Source organism: Tyto alba, unplaced genomic scaffold (assembly GCF_018691265.1).
Source record: "Tyto alba isolate M040663 unplaced genomic scaffold, T.alba_DEE_v4.0 Super-Scaffold_5, whole genome shotgun sequence".
Taxonomy (NCBI): Eukaryota; Metazoa; Chordata; class Aves; order Strigiformes; family Tytonidae; genus Tyto; species Tyto alba.
In genome coordinates, this window is record NW_024881326.1 from 23,015,081 (window position 1) to 23,033,330 (window position 18,250).

The following is an 18,250-nucleotide window of genomic DNA, read 5'->3' on the forward strand; positions in this document are numbered from 1 at the left end:
CCTGAGCCCCAGTACTGCAACCCTCCAGCACCCCGGGACCCTGACCCCTGTCATCCCAGCACCCCAACCCCCAGTACTGCAACCCCTCAGCACCCTGAGACCCTGACCTCCAGCACCCCAGCACCCTGGGACCCTGACCCCCAGCACCCCAGCACCCTGGGACCCCGACCCCTGGCACCCCAGCACCCTGACCCCCAGTACTGCAACACTCCAGCACCCCAGGACCCTGACCCCTGTCATCCCAGCACCCCAACCCCCAGTACTGCAACCCCTCAGCACCCTGAGACCCTGACCTCCAGCACCCCAGCACCCTGGGACCCTGACCCCCAGCACCCTGACCCCCAGCACCCCAGCACCCTTGGACCCTGACCCCCAGCACCCTGACCTCCCGGGACCCCAGCACCACAAACCCCCAGCACCCTGGGACCCCAACCCCCGGCACCCCAGCACCGTGACCCGCCGGCCCCCCCAGTGCTTGTCCCGTGTCCCCGCTCCCCTCCCTGCTCCCCCTTGCGGGGAGGGGGCCCTGCCCAGCCCGCTGCTGTGACCTTCCAGGTGAGGTGCAAATGGAGGGTGGTAAATCAGAGGCAAATATTTATCCCGGCCGTTACACACGGTCAGAACACTCCGTTAATAACAGCAAGCAAATACACCGTGGAAAAGAAGGAGAGTCTGTTTTTTCCCCATCACTCTGGCCATAGAGGGAAACCAGGATGAAGGTAATAGTGAGAATCAGATGATAGAGAATTAAAGTATTCTCTTAGATGAATTGCTAAGAATTTTTTAAAGGATTTTTTTCTCATTAACTTCCTTAATGAATGTTTGAAACCGGTACCAGGAATTAAATTAATATGGTTCTTTATTTGTTTTTCCTTGGATTTTCCTTCCAATTAATTGTCATGTGATCTTGCAGTCATCCTTCATCTGCCATCAAATTATGAATGATCAGACAGCAATAACAGAGCAAAAGAGGTTTCCCTTTGAAACCTTAAATATTCTTCCTTTTAATATCTGCACACCAATAAATACCTGTTTCTGAGCCAAAACAGTATTTCTTCATCGATATGTGTGATGATGACAGGTTGATTTAGGCTTTCCTCAGCATTCTCTGTGTTGACCTCCTGTTCCTCTTGCTCCCTGGCACCCTCATTGGGTTACAGCTCTTTTTCCTGAGTCTTTTCTGACTTCAAACAAGCACAGGGTTTCCCAAAGCAGCAATACAAACTAGAGCTCTCAATCTATGTGCTTATTTTTGTTAAACAGGCAAAAGCTTAATGTATTTGAGACAGCTACTGTTGTCAGATTGGTCAACGATGAGGTGCTTGTGCATACGCAGGCACGCACACACACGCCTGCCCTTGTGTGCACGCACGTGGTGTCGGGCCATGTCCTCCTGTTCCCTTAAAAAATCGTGAACCTTCTCAGCCAAACCAGCAGAAGGGCTGGGACCACAGGAAGGAGATGGATTGGAAACACATCAGCAATTCTTCTGATTCCTCTTAAAAAGAAGGAAGCATGAGCCTAGCGTACACCTTAAGCTGTTAACATTGACAAATTTGGGCAAATAAGTAGTACAGAAAATTACTGACTTGTGATTCATTGCTCGCTGTTCCTGCTCTAACTGACAGCCAAACACAATGATTGCATTAGAGTAAGTAGGATGGTCTCTAAATTATTAAAGGCAATAATGATGTAACCTTAGCTGGGAAGGCAGATAGCTCTAGAAACTGGGAAAAAAAATGCTATTGAAAAGCATCTTGAATCAGTTTGTCAGTAATGGATGGCAGCTGCATGACTGCATGTTTTGTTAGGCAGAGAAACGTTTATAGATGCAGAATTAAGTAATATTCAAATAAAAGCTCCATTCTGACATTTAGTCAGGTCTACGTGATGATTAAAATTCAGTTTAACTGCAGTGATCCTGCCCTTCCACTCAAACCCACTCGCCTGTTGCATCCGACTGGTTTCTCAGAGGCTGGTAGAGCTGCCAGACCAGGAGGATTATAACCACGGCTGCACCGTGACACAGCCCAGCCTGCCTTTGTTTGTGGAGACAAATATAATATTGGCTACAAAGGTTTCAGATGAGCATCGGGAAACCCACTGACCAAGACAGAGCCTGGACAAGGAGGTGCTGCTGCTGGTGGGCAAGTGCTGGTGGGGTTATGCTGGCTCCTAACCTGGCAGGGCATTGCTGGGCTTTGCTGCTGTTACCTTTGCTGTTTGTAGGGATCAGCAAGAGGGCAATTGGGTATAACAGGGACAAAGTTTCCAGAGATAGATGATAAAGGTTATAATTAGTGTTTACAAATGACTGGGGTGTTTTCTCCCCGGGGTTGGCACAGCCCTTTCCCAGGCTGCAGGCACTGGGTGGCAGCGGGCGCTACCAAGGGCTCCTCTCCCCTTGCCATGGAAGTGGAATGCTTTGGTACGGAGGGACTGCAGTGGCCACCTCTATAAGGACTGGTCTGCTAAATCTTATACCTAACATTGCCCCTGGGCCAGTTGTCCCAAAAGCCAAACCCACCTGAGGAAGAAGAGGATATCCTAGGTAAAAATCCATATGAATGCTGGGCTCTTTGGCATAGTGAATAGTGCATTTGCTAGGATTTTCTAACAAAAAATCATACACGCTTGAATTACTTTCTGGCTTCTGTGTATTGCTCAACAGATAGTCTATGCATTTCACACCCAAGTGAGCACAGACTGGGCCCAGTGCTTCCCCAGTAGCTGAGCCCTGTGCTGGGTTGCTGAAGTTCCTACATGGCCACTTACCTCCTGACTGGGTGATGACAGTTTTTATCTTCTCTGACTTAGACACAAACTTCCCCCAAGTGCTCCCGTGAATCAGAGCTCACATGGCAGCTTGTCCCCAGCACCCTGCGGTGTCAGCTGGGCGTTCGTACCAAAATCACCGCTGACGTGTGGAAGTTTCCCAGTCTTTTGCCACTGCCAGGCTGTCAGCTTCTAGCATAAATTAAAGGTTATGTCTGCTTAAGTGAATGTGCCTCTGCTTTTCTAGTTCAGGGGCCCAGAAAGCACTGGAGTCCCTCTCAGTTGTTACCTAGCTCATTTGCTAGCAGTGCTGATGTTGGCAGGTGGGTCTTGCTCCCACTAAATCTTAATATGCTCACTGCAGACAGATATAAGGTAGATTTGCAGGCTCTGCAAAATATTACCAGTCTCCTGATTCATCTGGTCACCTAGGGACATAAGCTGTTAAAGCAAAATTATTTTTTATCGTTGCATTAAAAAAAATAAGGGCAAGAAATATGTTTAGAGAGAATGTGATGCTGGTTGCCTCCTGCAACATAGCTAGCAGCACAGCCCTGGGCGCAGGGACAGGCAAGGGGTAGATGTGGTGGAAAAACTGCTGGTTCTGCATCACCCATGGGGAGACGAGGGTCACAGTCCAGTCATCTCATCCAGGGGCTTGGAGATGCTTATCTGTGTGACCATGCTCCCCTGGAATACTGAGTTTGGTGAGAGACAAAGATGACCAGAGGTGACAACCATGTGGAGCTTCGATGTGGCTGGGGAATGGCATCAATGGTCAGATAAAAGGGGGTGATTCCTCCTGATTTAAAGTCCTAAGCACCAAGCCTGTGCTGGTCTAAAAGGAGCAGGAAAACAGGAAAAGCTGCATACCTTGAGCATTCACTCAGGAGCATCTATCTTTGCCAGGTCCTTTGACAGCCCATTGATGTAAATCATGATTTCTGGTTCTCCATGTGAGAACTGTTCCTTCCCAGCACTACAAACCACCCGCTCAGGCACCTTCCCCCAGCACCCGCCGCTGCAGCCGTTGTGCGGTGGCACCGTGGCCCCTGCACCATCCTGGGCAGAGGGGTCACTGGGAGGTTTGGTGGGGTCACAACTCTCTTGCACAGGCAGCTGTGTGCAAAAGGCGGTCACCACGCAGGTTAAGGTTTAACTATGCACCGACCTTACAACAGCCTGGCCCTGTCCTTAGAGGAGTCCTCAGAGGTGGCTGCAGCAAATAGCGCCCTGTACCAGGGTGTGTGCACATGCATAGGGGCAAACAGACACACACATGTGTGGGCATGCAGACCCACGGGCACGCAGCGTGCTGTTATAGCTGACACGCCAGGGCCGCGTGCTGGGGAGGAAGGCAGCGCGATGCAGGACGCAGCAGAGGCTGAACAAACCATGAGGAGCTGTGGCCCAGCTACAACCGTCCAACCGCTGTTTCTGCCCAGCTCGGTCAGTCAGACAGTGCTCATGTTCAAATGTCCTTGTGTGCTTTGGTCTTGATTTCCATCACTTGTATCTCCTTTTGCCTTCCCTTTCTTTCTCCCCTGCTTTGGTCCCAGATGGAAGCCCAGCAGGTATGCTGCTCCCTGGCATTATCCCAGTGTGCTGATATACCCCATTGCGACAGGCTGTTACAGAGCCTCCAGAAATTGCCACCGCTCAAGACAATGCAGGAGCACCGGGAGGCTCGCAGGAGGATGAGGAGAGGAGATCAGATTCAGGAGAGTATTGGCAATGAGAGGAACCAGGAGAAACTGGAGGAGGGAGGGGGGATTCCTGTGAGCAGGGAGCCAAATGCTATGGGGGGAGCTCAAATCATCCTGCAAGGGGGTGAAGAGATGTGCTGAGAAATGCACACACGGGGACAACCGGTGGAATGTGGTTCAGCACCCACCTCCAGGCACAGAGGAGTGGAAAACCTGCACTGGGAGATGCTTCGTACTCAGCTGAGGGCTCCCACACCACCCTCCGCGGGAATCCAGGTAACAACAGCGACAAAAACCCCATAAATATCAAATCAGATCACTGCAAACTCACCGACAAAAGTGTATCAAGCAAAATGTTTCCTGAAGAAGGCGTGGCAAGGGAATGAGATGTGACAGTGTTGGCTGTGGCTGCTGCTGTCTGTGGCAGGTGTGGAAACAGAGATGGTGGCATTCACCGGCTGCTGCTCACTGAGTCATGCTGCAGGACCTGTGCCTGGGCTGTTTACACCAGCAGCGATGAAACAGGTTTGTATTCATGCAGGTTATGAGGCTGGCAGGGAGCACGCAGTGCTGTAACACGTGCTTTTCCTTTCTGGGAGCACAGGAAGTGCTCAGCACCAGGCGTGCTGAAGGGAAGAAAATATCCCACATAGCTGCGAAATGCAGATGTGGAAAATAATTTCCCCGGGTGGGCTGGATGGTCTTTTTCTGCCACGATTAAGAGGAAAATGTGTTCTGACATAAAAAGACGTTGCAGAATTGTTTATGTTGGAGGGTTCAGGCTCTGACTGAACTGTGTGAGCAAGACAGGCTGCAGCATCCTTCTTTAGTGCTGTTTTTTTTTTTTTTTCTGTTTTCAGCCCTGATGAAGTCGTAGGTCTTCAGGAAAGGCAGCTTTCCCTTCATCCCTGAGATGACAGGCCAGAGGAGTCATGCCCCAGAAGGACATGACCTGAGGCATGGATGACTGCAGGTAGGTGGTGAGACTTTCCCGTAATGCAACTTTCCTGGGCCCTCAGCAGTCCCAGCGCAGCCCTGCAGCCAGGAGGAGAGGAGCCGTCAGCCAGGGCTGCCCCGAGGTGCTCAGCAGGGTATGTTTTATGCAGCTGAAACTGTTGACTGGATTTTTCTCTGCAATGACCAGTCCCATCCTGGGAAAATGCAGCGGGGAGGCCCCTTCCCATGGCCCAAGAAGTGAGAGGAAGAGGGGTTAATGTCCACTGGGAGATTGGTGCCCTTTTGCTTCCAGCACAGGCTGAGCCCAGGCTGGACCCTGCCTCCTCCATCCCTGCCTCCATCCCTGCCTCCTCCATCCCTGCCTCCATCCCTGCCTCCATCCCTGCCTCCTCCATCCCTGCCTCCTCCATCCCTGCCTCCATCCCGCAGCACGGGCACACGGCCGGGAGCTGAGCGGCGACGGCCGGTCCCTGGCAAGGAGGAGCCAGGGTGGGCTGAGCAAGACTGGCAACGCCAGGGGTATTCCCTGCTTCCAGAACCAGAGCATCCAACCGGTTTGCTGGATGTGAAATAGCCTTGTTCTTTTTATGGGGAGCTACCCAAAGTGTCAAACAGGTTGGAGTGCGGCTACTAAATCGCAGGTGAGGTGCAGACTCAGTGCCTGCTGAATGGAGTAAGAAACGGTTGAGGAACCCCTGTCTGCCTCTCAGGGTGCCCTCCCAAAACTCAGACTGTATGGATTTGTATTCAAAGAATTCTCCTGCTGCTCTGACTTGCACTACATCATCTGCTCTCACAAATAAACCAATTTAATCACACAGACATGCTCTTTATTCATTCTCTCTGGCAAGCTGACAATTTCTGCATGTGCAGATGAGTTGTGTCTCAGCCTTTGCCAATGCAAGTGCTCTGTCCTCTGAATTTCCATACTTTATTTTTGTCTGAAGATGCTCAGTTGATGCATATGCTTTCATATACTATTGTTACATTCTTGTTTTCTCTGTGCTCCGTCTCTAAATGCCTAAAGGTGTACTGGTAGTTTATGAATCAGAGTTCTTGTATCATTGTAAAGCAGGGCAGTGAGTTATGCTTTCCTCTGGAGATCTACTTTTGTTCTTCATTGCAGCTCACCAAAAGTCATGATCAAAGCAATGCACTCTAAAAGAGGGTGCATCTGCTGTTCTTGTAAGGAAGAACTGTAAGCAGCTTGCTTTGAACTGAATTTTGTTAGGTTTGAAAAAGTAATTTGCTACTTGTGGAGTTTTTTAAAAATCCAAAATTAATGTAAGTGTTGAATGATAAATATGTAGTTTTTACTAACTTGGTTCTACAGAACACTTATATTTGAAAGGAAAGTAGAAATAGAAAAGGTAATAACATTACAGTGAAGGAATTACATTGCATATATTTTATTTATTGGACCCAAATTCACACCAAAGTGTCTGCATTCTAAAAAATGCTCACAAAAATCAGCTAGATTTCTAAAGATGTAACACCACCACAAAGTACTGTGGTGTCTGTAAGTTACTGCTTTATATATGCCATTAACACAAAGCCGGTTGGTGCTAAGAAAACTTCTCCTGCTCCTGGTCATCACGCCTGTGTTTAATAAACCATAGCTGATGGCCTGGACGCTGCCTCTCTGATGTGGCTCAGCGAGGAACCCAGACTCTTGGGCTACAACTAGCAGGTCAAACTGTTTTAAAGTGAGATTTTATCAGCTATCCTTCTCTGCTTTAGATTTCATTCCTCCCCAGAGCAATTGCAGATGGGACTCAGTTGGATGAAAAGAAGAATGACTGTAAGGAATTTTATTTGGAGAAAAATAAAACTGTTTTGTTGCACGGAGGTATCTGCTGGGCAGAGTGGGACCTGGGAGTCAGTAGCTCTGTGGGCAGGACCTGTGCTGGAGCTGGCTCTGATTTAGGGCTGGCAGGTGGGATTTCAGTATTCTAAATTTCACTGTTAAAGCTTTTGTTTTTCTGACCAGCTTCTAGTGGTCCCATGGCTTGCTGGGGCCGTGGGCTCAGGAGTTCATGGGCGACCTCACTTGTGAGCCCAGATTTACCACTGCCTGTATTTGCACCCTCCAGGACTGGGTTTCCAGATCCTCCCTCAAAACTTGCATCCTCTTCCACAAATGTACCAGCTGCTTTCCTCAGCAGCTCTGTTACCTGTCCATAAAAAAAGCCCATAAAATGTCAAGCAAGTGTCAGCATTTGCTGGGAGGTCCCGGGGAAAAGCTGTAACGCCCAACTGCTCCGATGTGAATCAGGGTTGCCATGGCAGCCCCAGCTTTGAATTCTCCTGCTTTCATGGCTTTCTGCCCCAGCCTTAGTGCTACTTTAGCCCTAGTTTATATATATATCTGTGCTTTTGAGGATAATTATTATTTACTTCTAGTGCCTTGTTCTGCTGCTTTTTCTCTTGATAGACGCCGGATCCCAGAGGAAATTAAATAGTCCGTTGCTGCTTTCTCCGGTGCCCAGAAACAGCATGTGGTCATTATTTGTGAACCTGGCTGGCCAGATATGGGAGACCAGTCTGAAATGGGCCTTCTGAGCTTTTATGGAAAGAATCTACCAAAAAATCACTCATGGAATCACCTGCCCCGTTTCTGGAGGTGTGCTGTACTCTCTGGTGTGAGAAGTGGTGTTGGCAGAGGACAGAGACAGGCAGAGAAAACTAGATGGTAGCAGAGAGGTGTCCGTGAGGGTGGCAGTAAAAACTGGAATAACAGCAGTGGAAAGCAGAAGTGCTGGGATCAAATGAACCAGAGCCCTCCCAGATCAGTGAAATATTTGTTGTGGTAACTCCAGGGCACCCCAGAGACCGCACTGCAGCTAGTCAGTGTTTAATCTCATTCTCTTTTCTGCTTTTTCCTTGCCAGCAGGGAGTGTGCCCTATTCTGCCATTGTGCTCCGTTTGAAGGATAACACAGGGTGCAACAATTTCCTGATGTACACTTCCATTTGTGCCCCTTTGCTGCTGAATTTACTTCTTTAATTACAGCCAGCAGAAGCAATTTATTTGTTTAACAGTGTCCGGGAAACATACCCGAGGGAGATCTCTGAACACGACCACAAAGCTGATAAGGATTAAGGTTAGATGATAGAACATTGGATAAGGCTATTCCCACATTTGGGTCAATATCTGCTATTGATAGCATCGGTATTAAGTAAATGAATATCAGGTTATTATATGTTATTATTTTTAATGAGAATCAGTATTTACTTTTCCTCTAAAGACTGCTGAGGACCACATTGATATCATTGTATGCTCTGGCAGCCAGGAGAGCAGCCTGCCTATCTCAGGGGCAGTGAGTTCAGCACAACCATTGCATCTGAATTTTAAAAGGGCACTATGTGACCTACGTGTTTTGCTCATAGACAAAGCTAAGAGTATTTGACTTCTCTCCACTGTTAGCAGAGAATACATAATTAGCGGGGATAAATCTCTTTCCTTCTACAGGTGTTGCTATCTGCTGTGGAAGCTAATAGAGACATCAGTAGTCATTTGTAAAAGCAGCTCCGAGACTCTAATGTTATTGTTGTGGCTTACCCGGCATCTCCGGGTCCCTGCTGTGCTCTGGGTGAGAAATAACCAAGCAGCTCCTTTGCTGGCACCTGCACTTTCATTCTCACCTCCCTTAATTTCCTGCATTAATCAAAAAATAACAATAATAATCCCCCAAATATTCAGGAGGTGCAGAAGAACCCAGCTGCACCCTGCAGGTGGAGGGCCTGTGTGTGTGTGTAAGCCCAAGCCAGGCAGCTCCTCTCGCCCCTGCGCTGCTGCCTCCCCAGGGCTGCAGCAGCCCAGCAGGATGGTTTCCTTTCTCCCTTTGCTGTTCATCAGCTCTCCCCTGCTCCCACCCCAGCCTGCTCCGTGGGCTCTGCAGGGCCAGGGCTGCCTCTCTGCTCCCCCTACAACACCCTGCTCAGAGGGGCGAAGCCAGAGGCTGGGGATCCCCAGTAAAAACCACCAGGGAAATGAAACCAAACCGTATCCAGCAATAAATTTTGCGTAGAAACAGGAGTTTACTGAAAAATTCTGGTTTTCTGTTTGCCAATTTGAGTCATTGCGGGGGTCTGGGGGAACTAAAACTGCTCTGGGAATTCATGAGGCTGTGCTAAAAAGAGCCTGATTTATTGTGCTTACTTTATAGAGGAGCAAAAACCTCTCTGGCAGTGGGCAATAAACAACCGTCTACGGGGATGCAGAAAGCAGCAATGTTAAAGAACGTAAAATGGAAGCTATTTCTTAATGGCGCAATTATTCAAGAAAGCCACACCATCGAGCACTTCACAAACTGCAGCATGGCAATGCCAAGCTCCAGGTGAGCAACTTAGCTGGGCCAGCATCTGCGCCAGCATGGGACAACACGTCACACCGTGCCCTAGGGAACGCACAGCCTCACTGAAGACCCAGAGAAGACCTACAGATATCAGGAGATAAAGCCAAAGTAGGGAACAAGGAGCCTATGTTCTTTGCGTGAGAGGCAAAACTACCAGTGTGTTGTTTATCCCAGTATTTTATGGACTTCTAGGCTGAAAACCAGCACACCTGGCCCTCGGCAGCGATGGGAACAAACCCGAATCGTTTCCTGTATCACGGCACTGAACCCCTGGGGATGAGGAACATCTGTGTGCTCCAGCCTAGGACCAGCATCCCGCAGAAATGGTTTTCCCATCTTGGGGAAATTTTCAATAGTTTAGACTTTTTTGTCCCTTGTCAGCCAAAAATTTAAAACTAGGGAGAAAAGGAAATCTTGGACATTTTGGTTTGAACAGACATGTTTTAAGTCACGCAGCGGAACAGGCTAAAGGGGTTACTGTAAGATCTTTGTTTAGATCTTTGTTCTAAATTTACAGCTTTTACTGACTTTAAATGAAATCCTTGTAGATGCTTATATACAACATTTTTCCTTCTCAGTTTAATTTTGGATGTATACAGCTAAATGTTAAATACGCATTACTAAGTAATTGAAATGTCATAGTCCCAGATTAAATACCTCTAGTGGAATTAAATTAAAGGTTTCTGCTCCAGGTTTAGAAGAGCACGGTGTGAATGTTTTATAGCAGCAGCAAAGCCAGAATTACAGGTTAGGCTCCCAATCTGCGTGCATGACTAACACCAGGAAAAACAAAAACAGTTTGAACTTTGAAAGGCTGGAGCCAAGAAACAGCGAAGGAGATGTAACTTATTTTAGATCCAGCTTTTGGCTGGAAGGAAGCAGCTCCTGGTACAGACCTGGGCTCTGGTGGCTTGGAGCTTGGGGGGCACCCCGGGGAGGGTGCCTGGGCTCCGTGTGGATGCGCTGTGTCCATCCCACACAGGTTGCTGCTGGATTTGGTGGGACTGGCCTTGCCACTGCTCGCGGCGAAGCTTCTGAAGCTGTGCGATCACCCTCTCTAATTCCTGCCGTAAGTGATTTAGGAGCTCACACCCACAGCGGTCACTGCCCTGCCAGCGGTTCTGCGGCATTGCAGGGCCAGAGCTTCTGCAGGCGGTCACTGGGTGGACGGAAAGAAATCCCAGGTAAGCACCTGGTTGTGCCTGTTGTACCTGTTGTCCCAGCGTGCGGGACAGCAGTGACCTTCATGGGGGGGGGTGAAGGACACATCGCTGCTGGGTTTTGGGTACAACATGTCACCGTCGGCCTGAGACAGCTGGGAGCCCGTCAGCATCTTCAGTTCTGCAGCAGGATCCTCCATCCCAGCTCGTGGCTGGGCGAGGGTTGGTGGCTATGGAAGGAAGCAGCAGAAATGCTCCCCACTGCGCTGATTTGGTTTTAAACTTTCGCCTGAGGAATGCTGAGTCTATCAATAGCTGCCTCGCTCCTCACATGGGTCAAAACCACCCTGCCGGGTTCGGCTGGAGGGTGCTGCTCTCAGCTGGCCTCCGTTTCACTTCATCCTCAGCATCTCAGTCACCTTTGTGACACGCCAGCAAGTACCATTCCCCATTTCCTTCCCCAGTTAATCCTGAAAGGGTCAATAAATAACAGGAGGAATCTTTTATAAGTAGATATAAAGCACTCACATCTGTGGCATGTAACTAAAGTTATACAGTATTTTGTTCTCAGAGGATCTACTGGTATGAGCAGCATTTGGATAGATCTGTGCTACAGAATGTCTCACTCCTTCAGGGTTTCCTCTGCAGTAGCGTCCTTCAAAAAACTATTTTATATGAAAAGAGATCAAGCCAACTACAATTATAGAGATCTTTAGAAAAAGCCTTAAAGAAGGTTAAGATTCTTTACCTAAAAGGACAGGAGACTTACGAATCTTTGTAAATACTCCTTTTTTTAGCAGCTTTTTTTCTAAGAAACGGTTTGGATAAATGGCAACTCTTTGGCATGATCCAAATCCCTGCTGGACCTTTTGTGCTTTGTTCTCGCTGGATTTTTTAGAAGGAAGAGCAAAGGACCACCACATGCAGAGTGCCTGCCCATGGCCCTGGCCCTGGCACTGGCACTGGCACTGGCAGTGGCACTGGCACTGGCACTGGCCCTGGCACTGGCAGTGGCACTGGCACTGGCACTGCCCCTGGCCCTGGAACTGGCACTGGCACTGGCACTGGCCCTGGCACTGGCACTGGCCCTGGCACTGGCAGTGGCACTGGCCCTGGCCCTGGCCCTGGAACTGGCACTGGCCCTGGAACTGGCACTGCCCCTGGCCCTGGCCCTGGCCCTGGCACTGGAACTGGCACTGGCCCTGGAACTGGCACTGCCCCTGGCCCTGGCCCTGGCCCTGGCACTGGCCCTGGCCCTGGCCCTGGCACTGGCACTGGCAGCAGCCGATGCGCAAAGCCCGGGGGTGTCAGGAGCGTCTCTGAGGACACAGCAGAACTGGGGGAGAGAGACCAACGTGCTGCAGGAAAAAATCAAGTGCTGAGTGCTCATGGCCACCTGGCAGAGCGGGGTGGGGGGCTTGGACAGTGTTGGGCCAGGGGATGTGGGAGAAGGAGGCTGAAGGGAAAGGGATCAGTAAGGGGCCAAGGTTGGAGGGGTCTGAGGGAGGGCTGGTCTCAGCAAAGGGTGAGAGGTAAGGACCAGAGGCAGCAGGTCCCCAGGCGGGCAGTATGGGGAAGCGTGCAGCGATATAGGGGGGATGATTCCTGGTGTGTAGAGGTTGCAGATGTTTCTCCTCCTGGGCATTCATGGGGTATCACAGCAGCTGGCTCTGCAATGACCAACAAAGATCCATTTTTGCACAACTAAAAGGCAGCATGGAAGCACAGATGCTCAATTCCCCAGCTGTGGGGAGCAGGATTTTTTTGTAGAACCGTGGCACGTGAGCCAGGAGAGCCAGTCTAAACTCGTAGTCCCTGCCTGGATGTAGTAGCTCCAGCTCTGAAACCTGCAGTGCAGAGCCCGGATGCACATCACAGGAATGCGCTGAGTTATGCCAGAGCAGCCTATGCCAGCTGCTTGCAATGCCCATTCTGGAAAAGTGCCTGCATCCCATTCTCACCAAGCCCTTGTCCTGGTTTTAGCTCAGAGGGCAACCGCGCACCATGTAGCTTATCACTCCTTCCTCCCCCCCTAGTGCTGAGAAGGAGAAAATAAATGAAGATAGGACAAGGGAGGGATGAATGTTATGGCCATGGGCAAAAGACAGACTTGTTAGGGGAAGAAGAAAAGAACATAAATTTAATATAGATAATAACAACAATAACAACACTTAACAGAGAGAGTAGGACAGTGAGAAGCATTGCCACATCTTGAGAACACCTTCCCCCCACCCCTCCCTTCTTCCATGTCTCATTTCTGCTCCCGATATCTCTACCTCCTCCCCCAGCGGCGCAGGGTCAGGGAATGGGGGGGGGTGCAGTCAGTGCTGCTGCTTCTGCCATCTTCAGTGAGGGGAGCTTCTGGAACTTCTCCCCCCTCCTCCAGCGCGGTCCCCCTCTCACAGGAGACAGTCCTCCACAACTTTTCTCCAACTTGAGTCCCTCCCACGGGCCTCAGTGTTTCCCGAGCTGCTCTAGCGTGGGTCACCAGCTTTTGTCAACTGGAGTCCCTCCCATGAGCTGCAGCCCTTCCTGAGCTTCTCCAGTGTGGGACACCACCACATGTTGCAATCCTCCCAGTGCTGAAATAGTAAAGGGAGGGCTGCTTCTTCCCACAAGATCCTGTACTCCTTTGGATGGAGTCACCTTAGGTAGCCGTATGAGGCCCCTCATAGATCATATGTCAGCATCTGCTCCACCCTAGCCCTCCATGGGTAGCAGGGGGGGCTGCCCTGCTGCCTCACCGCAGGATACAGGGGGGTCTCTGCTCTGACACACCTCCCCAGCCCCCCCTTTTTTTTCCTCCGTTCCTCCACTGACCTTGGTGTTCACGCAGATGTTGCAACTCCTCCTCACAAGTCCAACTCCTCCAGGTTGGACGTCCTCTTCTTAAATACGTTCTCGCAGAAGCGCAGCTGATTGGCTCAGCCTTGGTGCAGGTGTGGATCTGATTTGGAGCCAGGGGAGCTCCAAGAAGCTTCTCACAGGGGGCCACCACTGTAGCCCACTCCCCTGCTACCCCCCCAAAAAAACCCCACCACTCACTCAAACCCAGGACAGCCCTGCTTATCCAGACTGGGAAACCAGAGCGCAGCTCCCAGGGTAGAAAGCACACTGGAAAACCAACCTTGCACTTGTCCACGGGCACAGTCTTCCTCCATAAAAAGAATATAAACCTGTGTGTGCAGTATTTTTCTGACCACGCATGATTGCCTAGCAGTCAGGAAAGACACTCCAGACTAAAGTGCTATGTACTGGCGGACGGTGTCCTCTTGCTGGAGCTGGGGTGCACGCCGGGACAGGCTGTTGTTCTACCTGAGAGCATCAGCAGTGAAAACAACAGCCAAGAGCGATGGTCAGCAGCTGGGCTCATGGGCTACGTTGGCAAACTCGCTGCGTGCCAGCAGGGCCAGGCTGCTTTGCAACAGTGGTGTGCCAGAAGGTGGCCAACCTGACCTGGCTCCACTCTGGCAGAGGTGTCCTGGGGACAGTGTGGCTGTAATTAAGTACAAAATTAGCCCTTATTATCCCTGGGCCTGTTGCTGGACCAGCACCCCGCACGTGGCCGGGCAGCAAGGCTGGGCATTGCATCAGGGCAATGGAGCCAGCGATGCCGGGGGGGCCGAGGCTGGGGCTCAGCCCCATCCCACACCTCACCCCGGCTCCCCACGGCGCGGCACAGCCGCCGCAACTTTGCACAGGGCTAAACCCCCAAAACGCAGGGGTGAGGGATTGGTAAGGGAAAGCAAAGGCTCGGCTGGCGGGGGGGGGGGGTGGGGGGTGGGCAGCGGGTCCGGGGTGTCCCCGGGCCGTGGTGCTGGGCCCTGCTGCGCTGAGCGTCCCCCAAGAAGCCGGGGGCGAAGCGGCTGTGGGTGCCCTGGGGATCCCGCAGCAGCCGGTAAAATCCTGATGCACAGAGGTCTGCGGGGCTTCCCCAGGGCAAGGGCATAACGGAGAGGCAATAAATTAACCGCGCTGTAGCGAAAAAAGCAGAGGGGCATGGCTACAGATTGAAAAATACGGGAAAAGTGTTTTGTCTGGCTGAAATGAGCTCGGATTTGCATCAAAGCAGCGCAGGGCAGGGAAGCCGCAGGCGGTGGGGTTCAGCGGCAGCCCCCAGCAAGGTGCCACACGGAGGGGACAGCCCTGCCCATGGGGTGGGTGCGATGCCCCCAGCACCTGGGCACTGGGGCAGCAGCACGAAGCCCCTGCACCCAAACCAACGCCTCTGCCCACCGAAGCCGGCCAGCCCTTCCTCAGCTGGGCTGTGCAGGGGGGCCTTGGTTTCAAACCTTGCTGGAGGCTTTGGGGCTGCTGGGGCCCCTGGGTCAAAGTGGGTTTGGAACCACGTCCCGCCACGGTAGCTAACACCATCCTTCAGGGAAAATGGATCACACCTGCCCCCAGGGGATGGCAAAAAGAACTAACTCAAAGCCATTTCTTTGCCTCCACATGAGAACTGAGCCTGAGCATGCTCACTCCCTTGCGACCTTCCCACTTGGTTGTCTTTGCAGCAGCTCTCAGGGGTTATTTTGATCTTCTCTGCCAGAAAGAAGACCCTGGTGGCTTTTCCCAGTTCATTTCCAGCAGTTTGGTTCTTAGGTACCAGTTGAAAAACTGGATGCAGCATTCCTGCAGTAAAGCAAGCTGAGGTCTGCCCCTGCCCCGTGCATGGTTTGGCTTGGCTTGGTCTCTTTTCTAACTGAGAAATGCAGAAGGCCCATGGGTACTTCTGCACAGATAGTTAAGAAAGGCTGAAAGGCAAAATCAATTTAAAATGGATTAACTCTTATGAGTGTACCTCTGTTTTCTTGAATATTTATCACAGACTGGTTTAAATAGATTAACTCCTGCGAGTTTAGCTCTGTATCCTGACTACCATGGAATTAAGGAAATCTTGTTTTGTAAGATCTCTGGGAAGGACACTGATACATTGCACAAAGCATAGTTCTCATTGCAGGCCAGTGTCTATTGGAAAGAGCTTGCTGTATTGCTTAGATTGCTGGTTGGTGCTTATCTGCCCTCCCAATGTCTTAAACCAGAGCAAACAACATTTCACTACTCCCTTCCTCAGGCAGGAGTGAAAGGTAATTCTCGATTAACAGAATGCACCACTACTTCTGCAGTAATGACTTGGAAAAATGTACTGCTGTGGGGGAAGAAATGCAATTTGCTGCAGTGGAAATGGAGCTCCCCCCCTTCCCTGGCACTGGGGCAGAGCAGCCCCTGGGTAGCAGGGGCAGGAGGGGGTCTGGCACTGGGTGCTGTGCTGAGGGTGGCACCCATGGGGTCCTACCCCCCCCCCCCCCCCCCCCCCCCTCCTGCCACCTGGGTTTGGGTGTTTCCACGGAGCCACGGCACTGCCACACGCAGATGGCACCTCTGCGGGGGGCCCGTGTGGGCACGAATGCAAGAGTCACGCTGCAGGCAGGGGGGATATTTGCTGCCAGATCGCCCGCAGAGTCATTCTGTCTCTAGAGCCAAAGCAGCAGCAAGCCCCCGAGCGTTTGGCACACAGGCTGCCGGAGTTTTGTCTGAATACCTGATTTGGAAGGCAGTTTGCAAAGCCGTGGAGGGCTGCTCCTCCTCGGCACAGTGCTCACAGGCGATGCTGGCATCAGGGGAGTGGGCACTGCTGCAGTGCAGTAAATCCTGCAAGGATTACCGGGGCTAAGGGTGAGTGGGCTACGCTGTGGGAGCACCCTGTGAGGTATTTCTGATGCCTTACGTTAATAACCATGTTTTTATCAACTGCTGTCATTAATGTTAGGAAAATACTACGAATGCATCGTTAAAGTCCTATAGCAAACACTTGCTTGCAAACACATCCCAGCCTTCAGATCTCCCAAATAATGTCTCAGAGCTTGTGACAGGCCCACCCATGGCACGCTTGTCAGTGGTAAATCCAGTGTCTGCCCCCAGCACAGGGCGTACAAGAGGAGCCCGAGCGCTGAGGTCCAGAGTCGGCTGTTCTGCAGCAGGACACTCGTGTAAATGGATTAACTCCTGCGAGTTCAAGGCAATTCCCTGGAACCAAAGCACCTCTGTGTGTTGTTGCAATTGAGACTGGGGTGCACAAAGAGACCAGATAACCTGTGTCATGTGGGAAATCACATTCATGACGGTTTTTATCTATCTCCGTCAAATGCTCCTCTGCAAGGCGCGTTACTATTGTTTCTCAGGTGGCGCAGCCGTCACTGCTTTTAGATGTAAAACCCTGCAGTGCAAGTGGGATGGAGGAGAGCTCACAGAGCACGGCTCCATTTGGCAGGGTGAGCTGTGCACCCATCTCTCTGCCTGTGCTGGCCTGGACCCGGCAGCTGCTGCGGGCAGGGACCCTGCTCGCCCTCACTGCTCCAATACCCTCCTGCTCCGTCAGTGCAGGCTGTGCATGCCCCACATGGTGCTTGGAAACACAAGATAGGATCTTCCTGCATTGCAGATTTTAACCCCTCCTTTGTTTTTACAACAGCAAAATGAGCAGCTAATTCTACCTAGCCCATAAAGAAAAACTTGCCCTTTCTGGGACCGGGTGTACATCTCCAGGCAGATAAGCTCAGTGCATGCAGCATGAAGAAATACGTCAAGAAACAGAAGAAAAAACTTTAAGAGATAATATCTGTGTGTAAAAAACCCAGTGAATAATACCGAGTATGAACTTTGAAATAAAGGAGGCAGACTCTTCCCAAAGGAGCTGCAGCTGGATGTGCCGGGGGGTGAGAGGGGCAGCTCCCCAGGGCATGAGGTCTTAGAAAGTCTCTTCTGGGGGCCCAGAAGCACTGGCTGGCAGCTGAGCACATGCAATCTGCAGTGCTATTCAGCAGTACGCGTGAGGTGCCCTGCCAGCTTGCAGTAAAAGCAAATATTGACATTTTAGTGGGGAGGGAAGAGAAACTTGTAAATAGCATCTGAGATAAAACTTTATTGAATCAGACAGAACCTTTACGCTCACAAGCAATGTGGAACCCAGCGAAGACCAAATGTCAGGCTGTAGCCTTTAAAGAACAAGACAAATGACCGCAGTAAAGGACACATTACAATAAGTAAAGCTGAAATCTTCAGCAGCTCTCAGAGCATTTGGAGGAAATAGAAGCTGCTTCTGCAGAGCTCTAGTACCAGCTCCCCCCCATCACGATGCGAGGCACAGGACGTGCAGCAGAAGGCAATTTCCAGCTCATGCCACTGAGGATGACTCTGAAACAAAGGCAGATGAGCACGGCTGCCTAACAGCATTGAAGCTTGTGGCATCCTTTGTGCCCGGGCAGCGCAGGTCCCGGCTGGATGTGCTGGCAGGG